This window comes from Dendropsophus ebraccatus, chromosome 1 (assembly GCF_027789765.1).
Source record: "Dendropsophus ebraccatus isolate aDenEbr1 chromosome 1, aDenEbr1.pat, whole genome shotgun sequence".
NCBI classification, from domain to species: domain Eukaryota; kingdom Metazoa; phylum Chordata; class Amphibia; order Anura; family Hylidae; genus Dendropsophus; species Dendropsophus ebraccatus.
The window spans coordinates 229,651,722-229,672,759 of NC_091454.1; the positions used below are offsets into that span (position 1 = coordinate 229,651,722).

The 21,038-nt window shown below is 43.4% G+C and overlaps 1 protein-coding gene across 3 annotated transcripts in view; it reads right to left on the reverse strand.

Moving 5' to 3' along the window:
* NYAP1 (neuronal tyrosine phosphorylated phosphoinositide-3-kinase adaptor 1) overlaps positions 1-20,822 on the reverse strand; it is a 33,542-nt gene extending 12,720 nt beyond the window's left edge. Inside the window, exons 1-3 of one of the 3 annotated variants that reach the window (XM_069949934.1) lie at positions 20,673-20,719; positions 11,623-11,748; positions 6,551-7,353 (exon numbers count right to left, since the gene is read on the reverse strand). The gene's annotated coding sequence lies outside the window, so the exon portion shown is untranslated. Of the gene's footprint in view, positions 1-6,550; positions 7,354-11,622; positions 11,749-20,672; positions 20,727-20,757 lie in introns of those variants that run through there. The other 2 variants (XM_069949951.1, XM_069949944.1) reach the window with 2 other exon arrangements.
* Between the last annotated feature and the right edge of the window lie 216 nt (positions 20,823-21,038).

Genomic DNA, 21,038 nt, shown 5'->3' on the forward strand with positions numbered 1-21,038 from the left:
AGGCTACGTTCACACAGAGCAAAAGGGGCGGATTACGCGAGGAAATATTTCCGCCTGAAATCAACTGACGCTGAATTCCGAGCAGAATATAAGCAGAATGTAAGCAGAATCCCTGCGTATTCCGCTAGGAAAGTGTTCAGCTCGTAATCAGCTCTTGACAAATTCAGCGCGGAATACTCGAGGAATCCGCGCTGAATCCGCATGCATGCAGCGAGTATTTGGCGAGTAAACTAGACTATACCAGAATATATACTAGAATCCTCCTCCCCCCTTTTTCCCCCATTTGCGCACTGATTCAGCGCGTAATTTCCGCTTGTATTACAGTTGTATTCCGCGCTGAAACAGAAAATCAGAGCCCCATTGATTTGTATAGGATTCCGCTAGCGGATTAGTTCAGTGCGGAAATTCCACCGTGTGAACTGCAGAGCAGAAATTCCATTCAACACAATGGAAATTAGCTCTGCACCTATTTTATCAGCTGAAATTTCAGCGCTGATTCAGCTCAGAAATTCAGCTGCTTTTGCTCTGTGTGAACGAGCCCTAAAGGGGTGGGCCACTTTATAATAAAATTGCTCAGTGTACAGTATTAGTAAGTGTACTCACTGTATATACTGACAGCAGCTCCCTGTGTACTCACTGTATATACTGACAGCAGCTCCCTGTGTACTCACTGTATATACTGACAGCAGCTCCCTGTGTACTCACCGTATATACTGACAGCAGCTCCCTGTGTACTCACCGTATATACTGGCAACAGTTCCCTGTATACTCACCGTATATACTAACAGCAGCTCCCTGTGTACTCGCTGTATATACTGACAGCAGTTCCCTGTGTACTCACTGTATATACTGACAGCAGCTCCCCGTGTACTCACTGTATATACTGACAGCAGCTCCCTGTACTCACTGTATATACTGACAGCAGCTCTCTGTGTACTCACTGTATATACTGACAGTAGCTTCCTGTGTACTCACTGTATATACTGACAGCAGCTCCCTGTGTACTCACTGTATATACTGACAGCAGCACCCTGTGTACTCACTGTATATACTGACAGCAACTTCCTGTGTAATCACTGTATATACTGACAGCAGCTCCCTGTACTCACTGTATAAACTGACAGCAGCTCCCTGTACTCACTGTATATACTGACAGCAGCTCCCTGTGTACTCACCGTATATACTGGCAACAGTTCCCTGTACTCACTGTATAAACTGACAGCAGCTCCCTGTGTACTCACTGTATATACTGACAGCAGCTCCCTGTGTACTCACTGTATATACTGACAGCAGCTCCCTGTACTCACTGTATATACTGACAGCAGCTCCCTGTGTACTCACTGTATATACTGACAGCAGCTTCCTGTGTACTCACTGTATATACTGACAGCAGCTCACTGTACTCACTGTATATACTGACAGCAGCTCCCTGTGTACTCACTGTATATACTGACAGCAGCTCCCTGTGTACTCACTGTATATACTGACAGCAGCTCCCTGTGTACTCACTGTATATACTGACAGCAGCTCCCTGTACTCACTGTATATGCTGACAGCAGCTCCCTGTACTCACCATATATACTGACAGCAGCTCCCTGTGTGCTCACTGTATATACTGACAGCAGCTCCCTGTACTCACTGTATATACTGACAGCAGCTCCCTGTGTACTCACTGTATATACTGACAGCAGCTCCCTGTGTACTCACTGTATATACTGACAGCAGCTCCCTGTGTACTCACCGTATATACTGACAGCAGCTCCCTGTACTCACCGTATATACTGACAGCAGCTCCCTGTGTACTCACTGTATATACTGACAGCAGCTCCCTGTGTACTCACTGTATATACTGGCAGCAGCTCCCTGTGTACCCACTGTATATACTGACAGCAGCTCCCTGTGTACTCACTGTATATACTGACAGCATCTCCCTGTACTCACTGTATATACTGACAGCAGCTTCGTGTGTACTTACTGTATATACTGACAGCAGCTCCCTGTGTACTCACTGTATATACTGACAGCAGCACCCTGTATACTCACTGTATATACTAACAGCAGCTCCCTGTACTCACCGTATATACTGACAGCAGCTCCCTGTACTCACTGTATATACTGACAGCAGCTCCCTGTGTACTCACTGTATATAGTGAAAGCAGCTCCCTGTGTACTCACTGTATATACTGACAGCAGCTCCCTGTATACTCACTTTATATACTGACAGCAGCTCCCTGTACTCACTGTATATACTGACAGCAGCTCCCTGTGTACTCACTGTATATACTGACAGCAGCTCCCTGTATACTCACTGTATATACTGACAGCAGCTCCCTGTGCACTCACTGTATATACTGACAGCAGTTCCCTGGGTACTCACTGTATATACTGACAGCAGTTCCCTGTGTACTCACTGTATATACTGACAGCAGCTCCCTGTGTACTCACTGTATATACTGAAAGCAGCTCCCTGTGTACTCACTGTATATACTGACAGCAGCTCCCTCTACTCACTGTATATACTGACAGCAGTTCCCTGTGTACTCACTGTATATACTGACAGCAGCTCCCTGTGTACTCACTGTATATACTGAAAGCAGCTCCCTGTGTACTCACTGTATATACTGACAGCAGCTCCCTCTACTCACTGTATATACTGACAGCAGCTCCCTGTGTACTCACTGTATATACTGGCAGCAGCTCCCTGTGTACCCACTGTATATACTGACAGCAGCTCCCTGTGTACTCACTGTATATACTGACAGGGGCTCCCTGTGTACTCACTGTATATACTGACAGCAGCTCCCTGTACTCACTATATATACTGACAGCAGCTCCCTGTGTACTCACTGTATATACTGACAGCAGCTACCTGTGTACTCACTGTATATACTGACAGCAGCTCCCTGTGTACTCACTGTATATACTGACAGCAGCTCTCTGTACTCACTGTATATACTGACAGCAGCTCCCTGTGTACTCACTGTATATACTGACAGCAGATCCCTGTGTACTCACTGTATATACTGACAGCAGCTCCCTGTGTACTCACTGTATATACTGACAGCAGCTCCCTGTGTAATCACTGTATATACTGACAGCGGCTCCCTGTGTACTCACTGTATATACTGACAGCAGCTTCCTGTACTCACTGTATATACTGACAGCATCTCCCTGTACTCACTGTATATACTGACAGCAGCTTCCTGTGTACTTACTGTATATACTGACAGCAGCTCCCTGTGTACTCACTGTATATACTGGCAGGGGCTCCCTGTGTACTCACTGTATATACTGACAGCAGCTTCCTGTACTCACTGTATATACTGACAGCAGCTCCCTGTACTCACTGTATATACTGACAGCAGCTCCCTGTGTACTCACTGTATATACTGACAGCAGCACCCTGTATACTCACTGTATATACTGACAGCAGCACCCTGTGTACTCACCGTATATACTGACAGCAGCTCCCTGTGTACTCACTGTATATACTGACAGCAGCTCCCTGTGTACTCACTGTATATACTGACAGCAGCTCCCTGTGTACTCACTGTATATACTGACAGCAGCTCCCTGTGTACTCACTGTATATACTGACAGCCGCTCCCTGTACTCACTGTATATACTGACAGCAGCTCCCTGTACTCACTGTATATACTGACAGCAGCTCCCTGTTTACTCACTGTATATACTGACAGCAGCTCCCTGTGTACTCACTGTATATACTGACAGCAGCTCCCTGTACTCACTGTATATACTGACAGCAGCTCCCTGTGTACTCACTGTATATACTGACATCAGCTCCCTGTGTACTCACTGTATATACTGACAGCGGCTCCCTGTGTACTCACTGTATATACTGACAGCAGTTCCCTGTGTACTCACTGTATATACTGACAGCAGCTTCCTGTGTACTCACTGTATATACTGACAGCAGCACCCTGTGTACTCACTGTATATACTGACAGCAGTTCCCTGTGTACTCACTGTATATACTGACAGCAGCTTCCTGTGTACTCACTGTATATACTGACAGCAGCTTCCTGTGTACTCACTGTATATACTGACAGCAGCACCCTGTGTACTCACTGTATATACTGACAGCAGTTCCCTGTGTACTCACTGTATATACTGACAGCAGCTCCCTGTGGACCTCATAGAGCTAATATCAGACTCCTCCCCCTCCTCCAGGCTGTGCTGCCCTGCTCTGTGGTGTTTTGGTCCATAAGATTAATGACATGGAGGAGCATGTGACCAGGCCCCGCCCCCCAGTGTCCATCACTGAGCCTGTATGTGTCTATGGAGGACACAGGGGGCGGGGCATGGACTGAAACAAAACAGAGCAGCCCAGCCTGGTGAAGGGGAGTCTGGATTTTAGCTCTATGAGGTACACAGGGAGCTGCTGTCAGTATATACAGTGAGTACACAGGGAGCTGCTGTCAGTATATACAGTGAGTACAGGGAGCTGCTGTCAGTATATACAGTGAGTACACAGGGAGCTGCTGTCAGTATATACAGTGAGTACAGGGAGCTGCTGTGAGTATATACAGTGAGTACACAGGGAGCTGCTGTCAGTATATACAGTGAGTATACAGGGAGCTGCTGTCAGTATATACAGTGAGTACACAGGGAGCTGCTGTCAGTATATACAGTGAGTACACAGGGAGCTGCTGTCAGTATATACAGTGAATACACAGGGAGCTGCTGTCAGTATATACAGTGAATACACAGGGAGCTGCTGTCAGTATATACAGTGAGTACACAGGGAGCTGCTGTCAGTATATACAGTGAGTACACAGGGAGCTGCTGTCAGTATATACAGTGAGTACACAGGGAGCTGCTGTCAGTATATACAGTGAGTACACAGGGAGCTGCTGTCAGTATATACAGTCAGTACAGGGAGCTGCTGTCAGTATATACAGTGAGTACACAGGGTGCTGCAGTCAGTATATACAGTGATTACACAGGGAGCTGCTGTCAGTATATACAGTGAGTATACAGGGAGCTGCTGTCAGTATATACAGTGAGTACACTTACTAATACTTTGTACTGACCTATTTTACTATAAAGTTGCCAACCCCGTTAATCCGTTCACCACTTTCCTATAAAAGGGTTGACTGAGGTTGATACAGCTCAGGCCAAGGGCCTTGTTCAGACCACAGGCCTATGCTTTCTACTTTCTGAGAACTGTAATAGAGACATGGCCTGTCTCTATGGTCAACAGAGCTCGGACATCAACATGAAGCCAGGATATAAGTGCAGAGCCAGGACATCAACCTGAGGCCAGGGCATCAACATGAAGCCAGGACCTCAACATGAAGCCAGGACATCAACATGAAGCCAGGACATCAACATAAGGCTAGAACATCAACATGAGGCTAGAACATCAACATGAAGCCAGGATATAAACGCAGAGCAAGGATATCAACATGAAGCCAGGACATCAACATGAAGCCAGGACATCAACATGAAGCCAGGACACCAACATGAGGCTTGAACATCAACCTGAGGCTAGAACATCAACATGAAGCCATTGCATCAACATAAGGCTAGAACATCAACATGAAGCCAGGACATGAACATGAAGCCAGGACATCAACATGAAGCTAGAACATCCACATGAGGCCAGTACATCAACATGAATCCAGGACATCAACATGAGGCCAGTACATCAACATGAGGCTAGAACATCAACATGAAGCCATGACATCAACATAAGGCTAGAACATCAACATGAGGCCAGTACATCAACATGAGGCTAGAACATCAACATGAGGCTAGAACATCAACATGAAGCCATGACATCAACATAAGGCTAGAACATCAACATGAGGCCAGAACATCAACATGAGGCCAAGACACGAATATGAGGGCAGGACATGAACATGAAGCAAGGACATCAACATGAAGCCAGGATATGAACATGAAGCCAGGAGATGAACATGAAGCTAGAACATCAGCATCAAGCTAGGACATCAACATGAGATCAGGACCTGAAGATGAAGCCAGGACATCAACATGAAGCTAGAACATCCACATGAGGCCAGTACATCAACATGAGGCTGGAACATCAACCGCAACATTAATTGATCCCCTTTTTGCAGATCAGCATGGTGACACTTTGCTCCATTTTCTCCTTGGTTTTCCAACAGGTTACACTTTTTCAGCGATGTGGGAAAACTTAACATATATGCAAATTGTGTAGCTTGCTCGGTGCATTAGAGGCGGACCAAGCTGTCCAATTGCACCACTTTTCCAGCCTGTTAATGACACTGCCTCATAAATATTCATGAGGATTAGGCTGATTATGTGATATTGTTTCCAGTCTGATTCATTATGAATATTGATGAAGCTATGTTGTTGTTGTTGGGGAGATGGGCTTTGGGGTCACTGGACACGCACATTACACCTTTGTCCTATATCTTCAGAATTGGGGAAACAAGTTTTAAGACGGAGGACATTGTTGAGCTCAGCCTCACTGCACCGGTCCGCTCATACTAAGTGGTTAGTGTGCACTTTGTTAATGCTACATATGATTGCTATAGCTTACCTTGGGGTGTCTCACTTCGGTAAGTTCATCCCACAGCCATATCTTCCGATCTTGCATGTGGGTCACGTTGAATAAACTGACCTCACGTCCTCTACAGTGACTGTCTGGAGACGTTCATGCAGGACTCTGTTCCTGTCCCTAGTTGGGAATCAATCCATAAAGTCTGTTCTGAAAAACCTCCTTACAAAGGTTTCAAACCTCTGTCCTACATTTCCCAGTTAGTGGGGGAAGCTTCTTCCTCCTATAAAGACTTTGCCAGTTTCACATGGATCCAATACGAATGCCAACCATGACCATACAAAGACTTTATTTGGCATGCATCTCCTCTATTCAAATGTTTACGTAAAGGATGGAGACAAAATAGAAATCTGGAGACACTGAATAATCTATCCTGAAAGATGGCCCATCAGCAGAAGTCACCTAGAAGAACTCCAACCTCATCCGACAACAGAACTGGTAGGTTCCCAGTTATCATACATGAAAGACAAGATCAGTATGTACAGAATATAAGTGTTAACAGGTCAGTGTCGATGCTTCATCTGTGGAGTAAGGAAGATTCTGACTCAAGTCAGTGGTGGATGATATCTTGGCTGCAGGAGGTATCCTGATGAGAAGCACATAGGTGGATCAGACAAATGGCTTCAACAGAGATATGAAGTACAGCACTGGGGGCTGCCTCTCTTTCTCTGCTTTCCCATAGCAAGGTCTTCACAAAAACAAAACTTGGAGTCAAGATTTTTGGTAGAAATATAAGAAGGGGTCATAAGACAGGGAGACTGGAAGACATCTTCAAAGACTGTTCTCTAGAAGAAAACCAAGAAGGAACCATGAAACAGTGACATCTTTACAGCTTTGGATGCCCCAAGTGTATAGCTGACCTGACCTATAGTGAACCTCTGCCTCCCATAATGCATCATATCAAGGTTAAACCAGTATTTTCTGATATGAGAAGAGGTAGTAATAAGGGGGAAAGTAACGGAGGAGAGGATGTAACAAAGAGAAAAGGTAATAACAAACAGAGGAGAGGAAGTAACAAGGAGGAGAGGAAGTAACAAAGAGAAGAGGAAGTAACAAAGAGAAAAGGTGATAACTAACAGAGGAAAGGAAGTAACAAAGAGGAGAGGAAGTAACAAAGAGAAAAGGTGATAAACAGAGGAGAGGAAGTAAAAAGGAGGAGAGGAAGTAACAAAGAGAAGAGGAAGTAACAAGGAGAAAAGGTGATAACTAACAGAGGAAAGGAAGTAACAAAGAGGAGAGGAAGTAACAAAGAGAAAAGGTGATAACATAGAGGAGAGGAAGTAACAAAGAGAAAAGGTGATAACAAACAGAGGAGAGGAAGTAAAAAGGAGGAGAGGAAGTAACAAAGAGAAAAGGTGATAACATAGAGGAGAGGAAGTAAAAAGGAGGAGAGGAAGTAACAAAGAGAAGAGGAAGTAACAAAGAGAAAAGGTGATAACAAACAGAGGAGAGGAAGTAAAAAGGAGGAGAGGAAGTAACAAAGAGAAGAGGAAGTAACAAAGAGAAAAGGTGATAACATAGAGGAGAGGAAGTAACAAAGAGGAGAGGAAGTAACAAAGAGAAAAGGTGATAACATAGAGGAGAGGAAGTAACAAAGAGGAGAGGAAGTAACAAAGAGAAAAGGTGATAACAAACAGATGAGAGGAAGTAACAAAGAGAAAAGATGATAACAAACAGGAGGAAGTAACAAAGAGGAGAGGAAGTAACAAAGAGAAAAGGTGATAACAAACAGAGGAGAGGAAGTAACAAAGAGGAGAGGAAGTAACAAAGAGAAAAGGTGATAACAAACAGATGAGAGGAAGTAACAAAGAGAAAAGATGATAACAAACAGGAGGAAGTAACAAAGAGGAGAGGAAGTAACAAAGAGAAAAGGTGATAACAAACAGAGGAGAGGAAGTAAAAAAGAGAAAAGGTGATAACTAACAGAGGAGAGGAAGTAACAAAGAGGAGAGGGAGTAACAAGGAGGAGAGGAAGTAACAAAGAGGAGAGAGGAGGAAGAGGAAGTAACAAGGAGGAGAGGAAGTAACTTCCTCTCCTCCTTGTTACTTCCTCTCCTCCTTGTTACTTCCTCTCCTTTTTGTTACTTTGTAACTCTTTGCTAACAAAGAGGAGAGGAAGTAACAAAGAGGAGAGGGAGTAACAAAGAGGAGAGGAAGTAACAAGGAGGAGAGGAAGTAACAAAGAGGAGAGGGAGTAACAATGAGAAAAGGTGATAACAAACCGAGGAGGAAGTAACAAAGAGGAGAGGGAGTAACAAGGAGGAGAGGAAGTAACAAAGAGGAGAGGGAGTAACAAGGAGGAGAGGAAGTAACAAAGAGAAAAGGTGATAACAAACAGAGGAGAGGAAGTAACAAAGAGGAGAGGAAGTAACAAAGAGAAAAGGTGATAACTAACAGAGGAGAGGAAGTAACAAAGAGGAGAGGAAGTAACAAAGAGGAAAGGAAGTAACAAGGAGGAGAGGAAGTAACAAAGAGTAGAGGGAGTAACAAAGAGGAGAGGGAGTAACAAAGAGAAAAGGTGATAACAAACAGAGGAGAGGAAGTAACAAAGAGAAAAGGTGATAAACAGAGGAGGAAGTAACAAAGAGGAGAGGGAGTAACAAGGAGGAGAGAAAGTAACAAGGAGGAGAGGGGGTAACAAAGAGGAGAGGGAGTAACAAAGAGGAAAGGAAGTAACAATGAGAAAAGGTAATAACAAACAAAGGAGAGGAAGTAACAAGGAAGTAACAAAGATAAGAGGCGAAAGTGATAACAGAGGAGAGGAAGTAACAAGAGAAGAGGAAGTAACAAAGAGGAGAGGAAGTAACAAAGAGAAGAGGGAGTAACAAAGAGAAAAAGTGATAACAGAGAAGATAGGAAGTAACTGAGAGGAGAGGAAATACAAAAGAGAAAAGGTGATAACAGAGGAGAGGAAGTAACAAAGAGGGGAGAAAGCAACAGAGGATAGAAAATAACAGAGAAGAAGACTTAAAGGAGAAGTCCAGCCAAAAGTATTTTTTATTATGTTATTACTTATGGAAAGTTAGACAAATTCCTAATGTACATTAAAGGACAAATGCCATGAAAAACTTTTTCCCAGTAATTGAAGCACATTACAAAGTTATAACTCTGTAATATGCTTCAATCACCTATCTGCCTCCCTTCCCTGTCTTTTCCCCCCTCCACCCCCCATCAGGAAGTGTCCTAACTCACACAGACCTAATGACTGCCGTCACCGTCACCAGGCAGCTCCTTCTTGTGAGGATGAGTCATCAGCAGGAGGGCGGGGCTAGGTCCTGTTACAGCAGCCCCCCCTCCCCAGTCCAAGTGATGGCTTGCAGTTGTTCAGCCAATGGGAGCTGAGCAAGCTGAGTCACCTGACAAGGCAGAGGAGGGGGGGGGGCTGCTGTAACAGGAGAAGGAGCTGAGAGAAGAGCTTGGTGACAGTGGCGACAGTAATCAGGTCTGTGTGAGTTAGGACACTTCCTGGTGGGGGGTGGAGGGGGGAAAAGACAGGGAAGGGAGGCAGATAGGTGATTGAAGCATATTACAGAGTTATATAACTTTGTAATGTGCTTCAATTACTGGGAAAAAGTTTTTCATGGCACTTGTCCTTTAATTATGGGAAATGCACATATAGTGCTATATATATATATATATATATATATATATATAGTGTCCTACCACAGGTGTTGCGTATATACACACCCCTCACAAAAGTCTGTACTTATTGTATTATTGTGGTGATAAAAGCAGTACTATGTTTTGCCACTAGATGTCGCTATATTGTGTATGTGTATTTGGAAGCCGCACAGCTGAAGGACGTAAAGGGTTAATATTTCCTTGTTTGTCACCAGAATCTGTAGACCAGTAGGATTCTTGTTTTCTTCTCTCCTATCGTTCCTTCTGTTGCACTCTTCACCCACTCACAGCGCACCTTACATGCTGAGAGGAAGTAAGTCACATGGGTGTTTCTTCATATTACTCAGCACTACTCAGTCAACACGACTATATCCTACCCTGCACTTTCACTACAGATCTGGTTATTGTATTGTCAAGTATTTATTTGGAACGATTGTCAAGTGTGTTTTCAAGTGCTTAATCCAGAAAAACCTCATATCATTGACTCTGTATTACCTACTGCACATTTGCAAATAGTAAACCGGCTTAACTATACTCAAAAGATTCTGTGATTTCTCGCAGTCCACCTATACAGCACACACCACAACCTTGGGCCATTTCCCCTTTCTGTGGGTAGCGGTTCTTATAGTCCGGGAGGGTCACTACACTATTCTGGCCATCCGTGATTATTCTAACCCAAGGGACCCAGTAGCAACCACAGGCAAAAAGGGTACAACCGGCCTCATAAAATGAAAGCAGGCGAGCCATCACACATGTGTGCCCACCAGGCACTGGCGTCACAAATTAATACCTCGAGGTCCGGCTGTATCTCGGCCAACCACCACAGAAGTGGCGTCACACCTCAACATCTAGCAAGTGACAGTCCGCTCCTCCGATGTCACATCACCCCGGGGGTACACTATATATATATATATATATATATATATATATATAAAACATATAGTGCTATTTCCCTTAATTTAGTAGATCAGGCAGGCTTCAAATTCTCTCAAAAACTGTGACGTCACAAATCAGGTGTAATTCCTGTGGAGTGTCCAGCAGGGGGCGCACTATATGTAGAGGTTTATGGCACTGTATTGAAGTCTTTGTAATGTAATGTGGTCTAATGCTTTATTGATGCAGTATGTTTATGGAATAATTTGTGGAGCAAGAACACTTGCTCCCCAAATGGAGGGCACCGAGCAGGAAGGGAGAGAGGTATCTAACTAGCTCCCCCCTCCCTCCCTGATTGGTGCAGTGGGACAGATACACACTACTCCTCCCATCATCTGCTCATACTATGAGCAGATGATGGGGGAGTGGTATCAGGGAGATCCCCATCACTAAGACCCCCTCCAGCTGACATCCCCCATCTCCCAACCAGCAACCCCCCCCCCACGCAGCACACACCCCACCCGGCTGATTGGTGAGATAACCATTTATTTCCTCCATACCTATTGTGTTGTACATATTGGAGTATACGGGACCTGTGGAGTCCGGTTGTGTGGAGGCTGCTTCAAGTACTTGTTTATGCGGGACTATTCTTTGTATGTGTGAACTGCTAAATTTACCCATCACACCTGTGTAGAGAAGTCAGAATTCAAAAAGAGGGGGACACAGTCACTTTAAAAAATATGTTTTGACTGGATTTGTCCAGGAAGAAGGAACAGGAGAGGAAGTAGTAACAGGAGAGGAAGAAGTAACAGGAGAGGAAGAAGTAACATTAGAGGAAGTAGTAACAGGAGAGGAAGAAGTAACAGGACAGGAAGTAGTAACAGGAGAGGAAGAAGTAACATTAGAGGAAGTAGTAACAGGAGAGGAAGAAGTAACAGGACAGGAAGTAGTAACAGGAGAGGAAGAAGTAACATTAGAGGAAGTAGTAACAGGAGAGGAACAAGTAACATTAGAGGAAGTAGTAACAGGAGAGGAAGAAGTAACAGGACAGAAAGTAGTAACAGGAGAGGAAGACGTAACAGGAGAGGAAGAAGTAACATTAGAGGAAGAAGTAACAGGAGAGGAAGAAGTAACAGGAGAGGAAGTAGTAACAGGAGAGGAAGTAGTAACAGGAGAGGAAGTAGTAACAGGAGAGGAAGTAGTATCAGGAGAGGAAGAAGTAACAGAGAAGAAGTAACAGGAGAGGAAGAAGTAACAGGAGAGGAAGAACTAACAGGAGAGGAAGTAGTAACAGGAGAGGAAGAAGTAACAGGAGAGGAAGTAGTTACAGGAGAGGAAGAAGTAACAGGAGAGGAAGTAGTAACAGGAGAGGAAGAAGTAACAGGAGAGGAAGAAGTAACAGGAGAGTAAGTAGTTACAGGAGAGGAAGTAGTAACATTAGAGGAAGTAGTAACAGGAGAGGAAGAAGTAACAAGAGAGGAAGTAGCAACAGAGAAGAAGAAGTAAAAGGAGAGGAAGAAGTAACAGGAGAGGAAGTAGTAACAGGAGAGGAAGTAGTTACAGGAGAGGAAGTAGTAACAGGAGAGGAAGTAGTAACAGGAGAGGAAGAAGTAACAGGAGAGGAAGTAGTTACAGGAGAGGAAGAAGTAACAGGAGAGGAAGTAGTAACAGGAGAGGAAGTAGTAACAGGAGAGGAAGAAGTAACAAGAGAGGAAGTAGCAACAGAGAAGAAGAAGTAAAAGGAGAGGAAGAAGTAACAGGAGAGGAAGTAGTAACAGGAGAGGGAGAAGCAACAGGAGAGGAAGTAGTAACAGGAGAGGAAGAAGTAACAAGAGAGGAAAAAGTAACAGAAGAGGAAGAAGTAACAGAAGAAGAAGTAGTTACAGGTGAGGAAGAAGTAACAGGAGACGAAGTAGTAACAAGACAAGAAGTAGTTACAGGTGAGGAAGAAGTAACAGGAGAGGAAGAAGTAACAGAGAAGAAGGAACAGGAGAGGAAGAAGTAACAGGAGAGGAAGAAGTAACAGGAGAGGAAGTAGTAACAGGAGAGGAAGAAGTAACAGGAGAGGAAGTAGTAACAGGAGAGGAAGAAGTAACAGGAGAGGAAGAAGTAACAGGAGAGGAAGTAGTAACAGGAGAGGAAGAAGTAACAGAGAAGAAGTAACAGGAGAGGAAGAAGTAACATTAGAGGAAGAAGTAACAGGAGAGGAAGTAGTAACAGGAGAGGAAGAAGTAAAGGGAGAGGAAGAAGTAACAGGAGAGGAAGTAGTAACAGGAGAGGAAGAAGTAACAGAGAAGAAGTAACAGGAGAGGAAGAAGTAACATTAGAGGAAGTAGTAACACGAGAGGAAGTAGTAACAGAGAAGAAGTAGTAACAGAGAAGAAGTAGTAACAGGAGAGGAAGAAGTAACAGGAGAGGAAGTAGTAACAGGAGAGGAAGAAGTAACAGGAGAGGAAGTAGTAACAGGAGAGGAAGTAGTAACAGGAGAGGAAGTAGTTACAGGAGAGGAAGTAGTAAGAAGAGAGGAAGTAGTAACAGGAGAGGAAGAAGTAACAGGAGAGGAAGAAGTAACATTAGAGGAAGTAGTAACAGGAGAGGAAGAAGTAACAGGACAGGAAGTAGTAACAGGAGAGGAAGAAGTAACATTAGAGGAAGTAGTAACAGGAGAGGAACAAGTAACATTAGAGGAAGTAGTAACAGGAGAGGAAGAAGTAACAGGACAGAAAGTAGTAACAGGAGAGGAAGACGTAACAGGAGAGGAAGAAGTAACATTAGAGGAAGAAGTAACAGGAGAGGAAGAAGTAACAGGAGAGGAAGTAGTAACAGGAGAGGAAGTAGTAACAGGAGAGGAAGTAGTAACAGGAGAGGAAGTAGTATCAGGAGAGGAAGAAGTAACAGAGAAGAAGTAACAGGAGAGGAAGAAGTAACAGGAGAGGAAGAAGTAACAGGAGAGGAAGTAGTAACAGGAGAGGAAGAAGTAACAGGAGAGGAAGTAGTTACAGGAGAGGAAGAAGTAACAGGAGAAGAAGTAGTAACAGGAGAGGAAGAAGTAACAGGAGAGGAAGAAGTAACAGGAGAGTAAGTAGTTACAGGAGAGGAAGTAGTAACAGGAGAGGAAGTAGTAACAGGAGAGGAAGAAGTAACAGGAGAGGAAGTAGTAACAGGAGAGGAAGAAGTAACAGGAGAGGAAGAAGTAACAGGAGAGGAAGAACTAACAGGAGGGAAATGTATCTGTAAAGTCTGTAGCAGACGTGTCAAACTCAGGCCCTCCAGCTGTCCCAAAACTACAATTCCCGTCATGCCTGGACAGCTAAAACTAAAGCGCTGGCTGTCCAGGCATGATGGGAATTGTAGTTTTGCAACAGCTGGAGTGCCTGAGTTTGACACCTATGGTCTGGAGAATAGAAGGGAACAGGGAGACATGATGGAAACCTTTCTATATATGTTACAGGAGGAAGAAGGGAAAGAGGGGACATGATGGAAACCTTTATACATACCTCCCAACCGTCCCAGATTTCGCGGGACAGTCCCGTTTTCGGGGTGCTGTCCCGCGGTCCCAGAACGGCCCCCAGTGTCCCGCATTATATGTGGCCCCAGCGAAAAAAAACAATTAACTAGTAACTCACCTGTCCTCCGGTCCCAGCAGCTCCTCTCCCGGCAGAGCACGCACTCCAGTCATCCTCCAGGGCGGGCAGCGGGGTATACAGACACTGACTGTACCGGAAGTGACCTGCAGCCTCTGTCATTAATCACTTCCGGTACAGTCAGTGACTCTGTACCCCGCTGCCCGCCCCGGAGGATGACGGGAGTGCGTGCTCTGCCGGGAGAGGAGCTGCTGGGACCGGAGGACAGGTGAGTTACTGGTTTATTGTTTTTTTCCGCTGGGGCCACAGAAATGGGGGGTATTGGCTACTCTGTGGGGCACTATATGGGGGATTGGCTACTATGTGGGGCACTATCTGGGGGCATTGGCTACTATGTGGGGCGCTATATGGGGGATTGGCTACTATATGGGGGATTGGCTACTATATGGGGGATTGGCTACTATATGGGGGATTGGATAATATGTGGGGCACTATATTGGGGATTGGCTACTATGTGGGGCATATATGGGGGCATTGGCTACTATAAGGGGCATATATGGGGGATTGGCTACTATGTGGGGCATATATGGGGGCATTGGCTACTATGTGGGGCATATATGGAGGATTGGCTACTATGTGGGGCATATATGGGGGATTGGCTACTATGTGGGGCATATATGGGGGCATTGGCTACTATGTGGGCACTCTATGGGGGTTTGGCTTCTATGTGGGGCATATATGGAGGGATTGGCTACTATGTGGGGCACTATATGGGGATTGGCTACTATGTGGGGCACTATATGGGGATTGGTTACTATGTGGGCCACTATATGGGGGATTGGCTACTATGTGGGGCACTATATGGGGGCATTGGCTACTATGTGGGGCATATATGAGGGGATTGGCTACTATGTGGGGCACTATATGGGGGATTGGCTACTATGTGGGGCACTATATGAGGATTGGCTACTATGTGGGCACTATATGGGGGGATTGGCTACTATGTGGGGTACTACATGGGGATTGGATTCTATGTGGGGCACTATATGGGGGCATTGGATTCTATGTGGGGCACTATAATGGGGGATTGGATACTGTATAGGGCACTATTCAGTCAGCAGCATGTGGTGACTGTAGGGGAGTGGCTATGGAGGGTTGCTATGGGGGTGTGGCTATGGAGGGTTGCTATGGGGGCGTGGCTATGGAGGTCGCTATGGGGGTGTGGCTATGGGGACCGCAGCGCACATGTCCCTCTATGCTCTTTGCAAAAGTTGGGAGGTATGCTTTATATATGTTACAGGAGGAAGAAGGGAAAGGGGGTACATGATGGAAACCTTTATATATGTTACAGGAGGAAGAAGGGAAAGGGGGGACATGATGGAAACCTTTATATATGTTACAGGAGGAAGAAGGGAAAGGGAGGACATGATGGAAACCTTTATATATGTTACAGGAGGGAAGAAGGGAAAGGGAGAACATGATGGAAACCTTTATATATGTTACAGGAGGAAGAAGGGAAAGGAGGACAAGATGGAAACCTTTATATATGTTACAGGAGGAAGAAGGGAAAGGGAGGACATGATGGAAACCTTTATATATGTTACAGGAGGAAGAAGGGAAAGGGGAGACATAATGGAAACTTATATATATGTTACAGGAGGAAGAAGGGAAAGGAAGGACATGATGGAAACCTTTATATATGTTACAGGAGGAAGAAGGGAAAGGAAGACATGATGGAAACCTTTATATATGTTACAGGAGGAAGAAGGGAAAGGGAGGACATGATGGAAACCTTTATATATGTTACAGGAGGAAGAAGGGAAAGGGGAGACATAATGGAAACATATATATGTTACAGGAGGAAGAAGGGAAAGGAAGGACATGATGGAAACCTTTATATATGTTACAGGAGGAAGGGAAAGGGAGACATGATGGAAACCTTTATATATGTTACAGGGGGGAAGAAGGGAAAGGGAGGACATGATGGAAACCTTTATATATGTTACAGGAGGAAGAAGGGAAAGGGGGACATGATGGAAACCTTTATATATGTTACAGGAGGAAGAAGGGAAAGGGGGGACATGATGGAAACCTTTATATATATTACAGGAGGGAAGAAGGGAAAGGGAGGACATGATGGAAACTTTTATATATGTTACAGGAGGAAGAAGGGAAAGGGAGGACATGATGGAAACCTTTATATATATTACAGGAGGAAGAAGGGAAAGGGAGGACATGATGGAAACCTTTATATTTGTTACAGGAGGAAGAAGGAAAAAAGAGGACATGATGGAAACCTTTATATATGTTACAGGAGGAAGAAGGGAAAGAGGGGACATGATGGAAACCTTTATATATGTTACAGGAGGGAGGAAGGGAAAGGAGGAACATGATGGAAACCTTTATATATGTTACAGGAGGAAGAAGGGAAAAAGGACATGATGGAAACTATATATATATATATATATATATATATATATATATATATATATATATGTTACAGGAGGAAGACGGGAAAGGGAGGACATGATAGGATAGATGTGTATATATAGGTGTTTGTGTATAATAGGATAGATGTGTATATATAGGTGTTTGTGTATATACTTGTGTGTGTATTATAGGATGGATGTGTATATACGTGTGTGTGTATTATAGGATGGATGTGTATATACGTGTGTGTGTGTGTATTATAGGATGGATGTGTATATACGTGTGTGTGTGTGTATTATAGGATTGATGTGTATATACGTGTGTGTGTGTATTATAGGATGGATGTGTATATACGTGTGTGTGTGTGTGTGTGTGTGTATTATAGGATGGATGTGTATATGTGTGTGTGTGTGTATTATAGGATGGATGTGTATATGTGTGTGTGTGTGTGTGTATTATAGGATGGATGTGTATATATAGGTGTTTGTGTATATACGTGTGAGTATGTATAATAGGATGGATGTGTATATATGTGAGTGTGTGTGTATTATAGGATGGATGTGTGTATATATAGGTGTTTGTGTATTATAGGATGGATGTGTATATATGTGTGTGTGTGTGTGTTTGTATAATAGGATGGATGTGTATATACGTGTGTGTGTGTGTGTGTGTGTGTATTATAGGATGGATGTGTATATGTGTGTGTGTGTGTGTATAATAGGATGGATGTGTATTATAGGATGGATGTGTAAATACATGTGTGTGTATATAATAGGATGGATGTGTAAATACATGTGTGTGTATATAATAGGATGGATGTGTAAATACATGTGTGTGTATATAATAGGATGGATGTGTATATGCATGTGTGTGTATTATAGTATGGATGTGTATATACGTGTGTGTGTATTATAGGATGGATGTGTATATACGTGTGTGTGTGTATTATAGGATGGAAGTGTATATACGTGTGTGTGTGTGTATTATAGGATGGATGTGTATATGTGTGTGTGTGTGTGTGTGTGTGTGTGTGTATTATAGGATGGATGTGTATATGTGTGTGTGTGTGTGTGTATTATAGGATGGATGTGTATATGTGTGTGTGTGTGTGTATTATAGGATGGATGAGTATATGCATGTGTGTGTGTGTGTGTATTATAGAATGGATGTGTATATATAGGTGTTTGTGTATATACGTGTGAGTATGTATAATAGGATGGATGTTTATATATGTGAGTGTGTGTGTATTATAGGATGGATGTGTGTATATATAGGTGTTTGTGTATATACGTGTGTGTGTGTGTGTATAATAGGATGGATGTGTATATATGTGAGTCTGTGTGTATTATAGCATGGATGTGTGTATATATAGGTGTGTGTGTATTATAGGATGGATGTGTATATACGTGTGTGTGTGTGTATTATAGGAAGGATGTGTATATACGTGTGTGTGTGTATTATAGGATGGATGTGTATATACATGTGTGTGTGTATTATAGGATGGATGTGTATATACATGTGTGTGTGTATTATAGGATGGATGTGTAAATACATGTGTGTATTATAGGATGGATGTGTAAATACATGTGTGTGTGTGTATTATAGTATGGATGTGTATATGCATGTGTGTGTGTGTGTGTGTGTGTGTGTGTATTATAGTATGGATGTGTATATACGTGTGTGTGTATTATAGGATGGATGTGTATATACGTGTGTGTGTGTATTATAGGATGGATGTGTAAATACATGTGTGTGTGTGTATTATAGTATGGATGTGTATATGCATGTGTGTGTGTGTATTATAGTATGGATGTGTATATGCATGTGTGTGTGTGTGTGTGTGTATTATAGTATGGATGTGTATATAAGTGTGTGTGTATTATAGGATGGATGTGTATATACGTGTGTGTGTGTGTATTATAGTATGGATGTGTGTGTGTGTGTGTATAATAGGATGGATGTGTATATGCACGTGTGTGTGTGTGTATTATAGGATGGATGTGTATATGTGTGTGTATTTTAGGATGGATGTGTATATGTGTGTGTATTTTAGGATGGATGTGTATATGCATGTGTGTATTATAGGATGGATGTGTATATACGTGTGAGTATGTATAATAGGATGGATGTGTATATATGTGAGTGTGTGTGTATTATAGGATGGATGTGTGTATATATAGGTGTTTGTGTATTATAGGATGGATGTGTATATACGTGTGTGTGTGTATAATAGGATGGATGTGTAAATACATGTGTGTGTATATAATAGGATGGATGTGTATATGCATGTGTGTGTATTATAGGATGGATGTGTATATACGTGTGTGTGTGTGTGTGTGTATAATAGGATGGATGTGTATATACGTGTGTGTATAATAGGATGGATATGTATATACGTGTGTGTGTGTGTGTGTGTGTGTGTGTGTATAATAGGATGGATGTGTATATATGTGTGTGTGTGTGTGTGTGTGTGTATAATAGGATGGATGTGTATATATACGTATGTGTATAGGTGTTTGTGTATATACGTGTATGTGTATAATAGGATGGATGTTTATATATGTGTGTGTGTATAATAGGATGGATGTGTATATATGTGTGTGTGTGTGTGTATAATAGGATGGATGTGTATATACGTGTGTGTGTGTGTATAATAGGATGGATGTGTATATACGTGTGTGTGTTTGTATAATAGGATGGATGTGTATATACGTGTGTGTGTGTGTGTGAGTGTATAATAGGATGGATGTGTATATATGTGTGTGTGTGTGTGTATAATAGGATGGATGTGTATATACTTGTGTGTGTGTGTATAATAGGATGGATGTGTATATACGTGTGTGTGTGTGTGTATAATAGGATGGATGTGTATATACTTGTGTATGTGTGTGTGTGTATAATAGGATGGATGTGTATATATGTGTGTGTATAATAGGATGGATGTGTATATACGTGTGTGTGTGTGTGTGTGTGTGTGTATAATAGGATGGATGTGTATATACGTGTGTGTGTGTGTGTGTGTGTAAAATAGGATGGATGTGTATATACTTGTGTGTGTGTGTGTATAATAGGATGGATGTGTATATACTTGTGTGTGTGTGTGTGTATAATAGGATGGATGTGTATATACGTGTGTGTATAGGTGTTTGTGTATATTATAGGATGGATATATAGGTGTTTGTGTATATGCGTGTGTTTACGTCTGTGTAGGTGTCTATGCTAATGAATGTGTAATATACAGATATACACACACAAACACATATGACATATAATAATAGACACTAATCCATCATACATACAGACCTATCACCCAGTAAGCCATACGCACACGGAGACGGGCACATGTCTATACTACGCACATGATTGTTCTAATGATCGGGCAGCATTATTAGGACCCACACAGCGTCCAGTATAGATGTATACAGCAGGTGCTGTGACCTCTCCTCCATCCTCACAATCTGTATACACGCATGGATGCTAGTATATACTGATATATAATGGAGTGGTGTGATGACAGCCCAGGCCTGACACCGGTGCCTACACCTAGACGTGTGTGTACACAGCCCTGCTAGAATATAGGGTCCCCATTCACGCACCTCTCTCTGTGTCCCTGCTGTCTCCTCCTCCTCCCCTGCCGTTCCTCTCCCCCATTTTGCTGGTCTTCTCCCCCCTCCCTCTTACCTCCGTTACCGGCAGGCGGAGAGATGGAAGCAGGGCTGAGGGGATGGGAGGGGGTCTGTGTGCTGGTGAAGGAGGGGTGGTGAGAGGAGCCGAGAGGGAGGAGAGACAACAGCACACTGCGGCTGTCTGATCTCCACGCGTGCTGTGTGCCTGTCACAGTGTGTGTGTGTGTGTGTGTGCAGGTGCGAGCGAGGATGTGTGTGTGCAGGTGCCGGGATATGTGTAATATCACACATGTAATACAGACCCCTCCATGTAATATCACACATGTAATACAGACA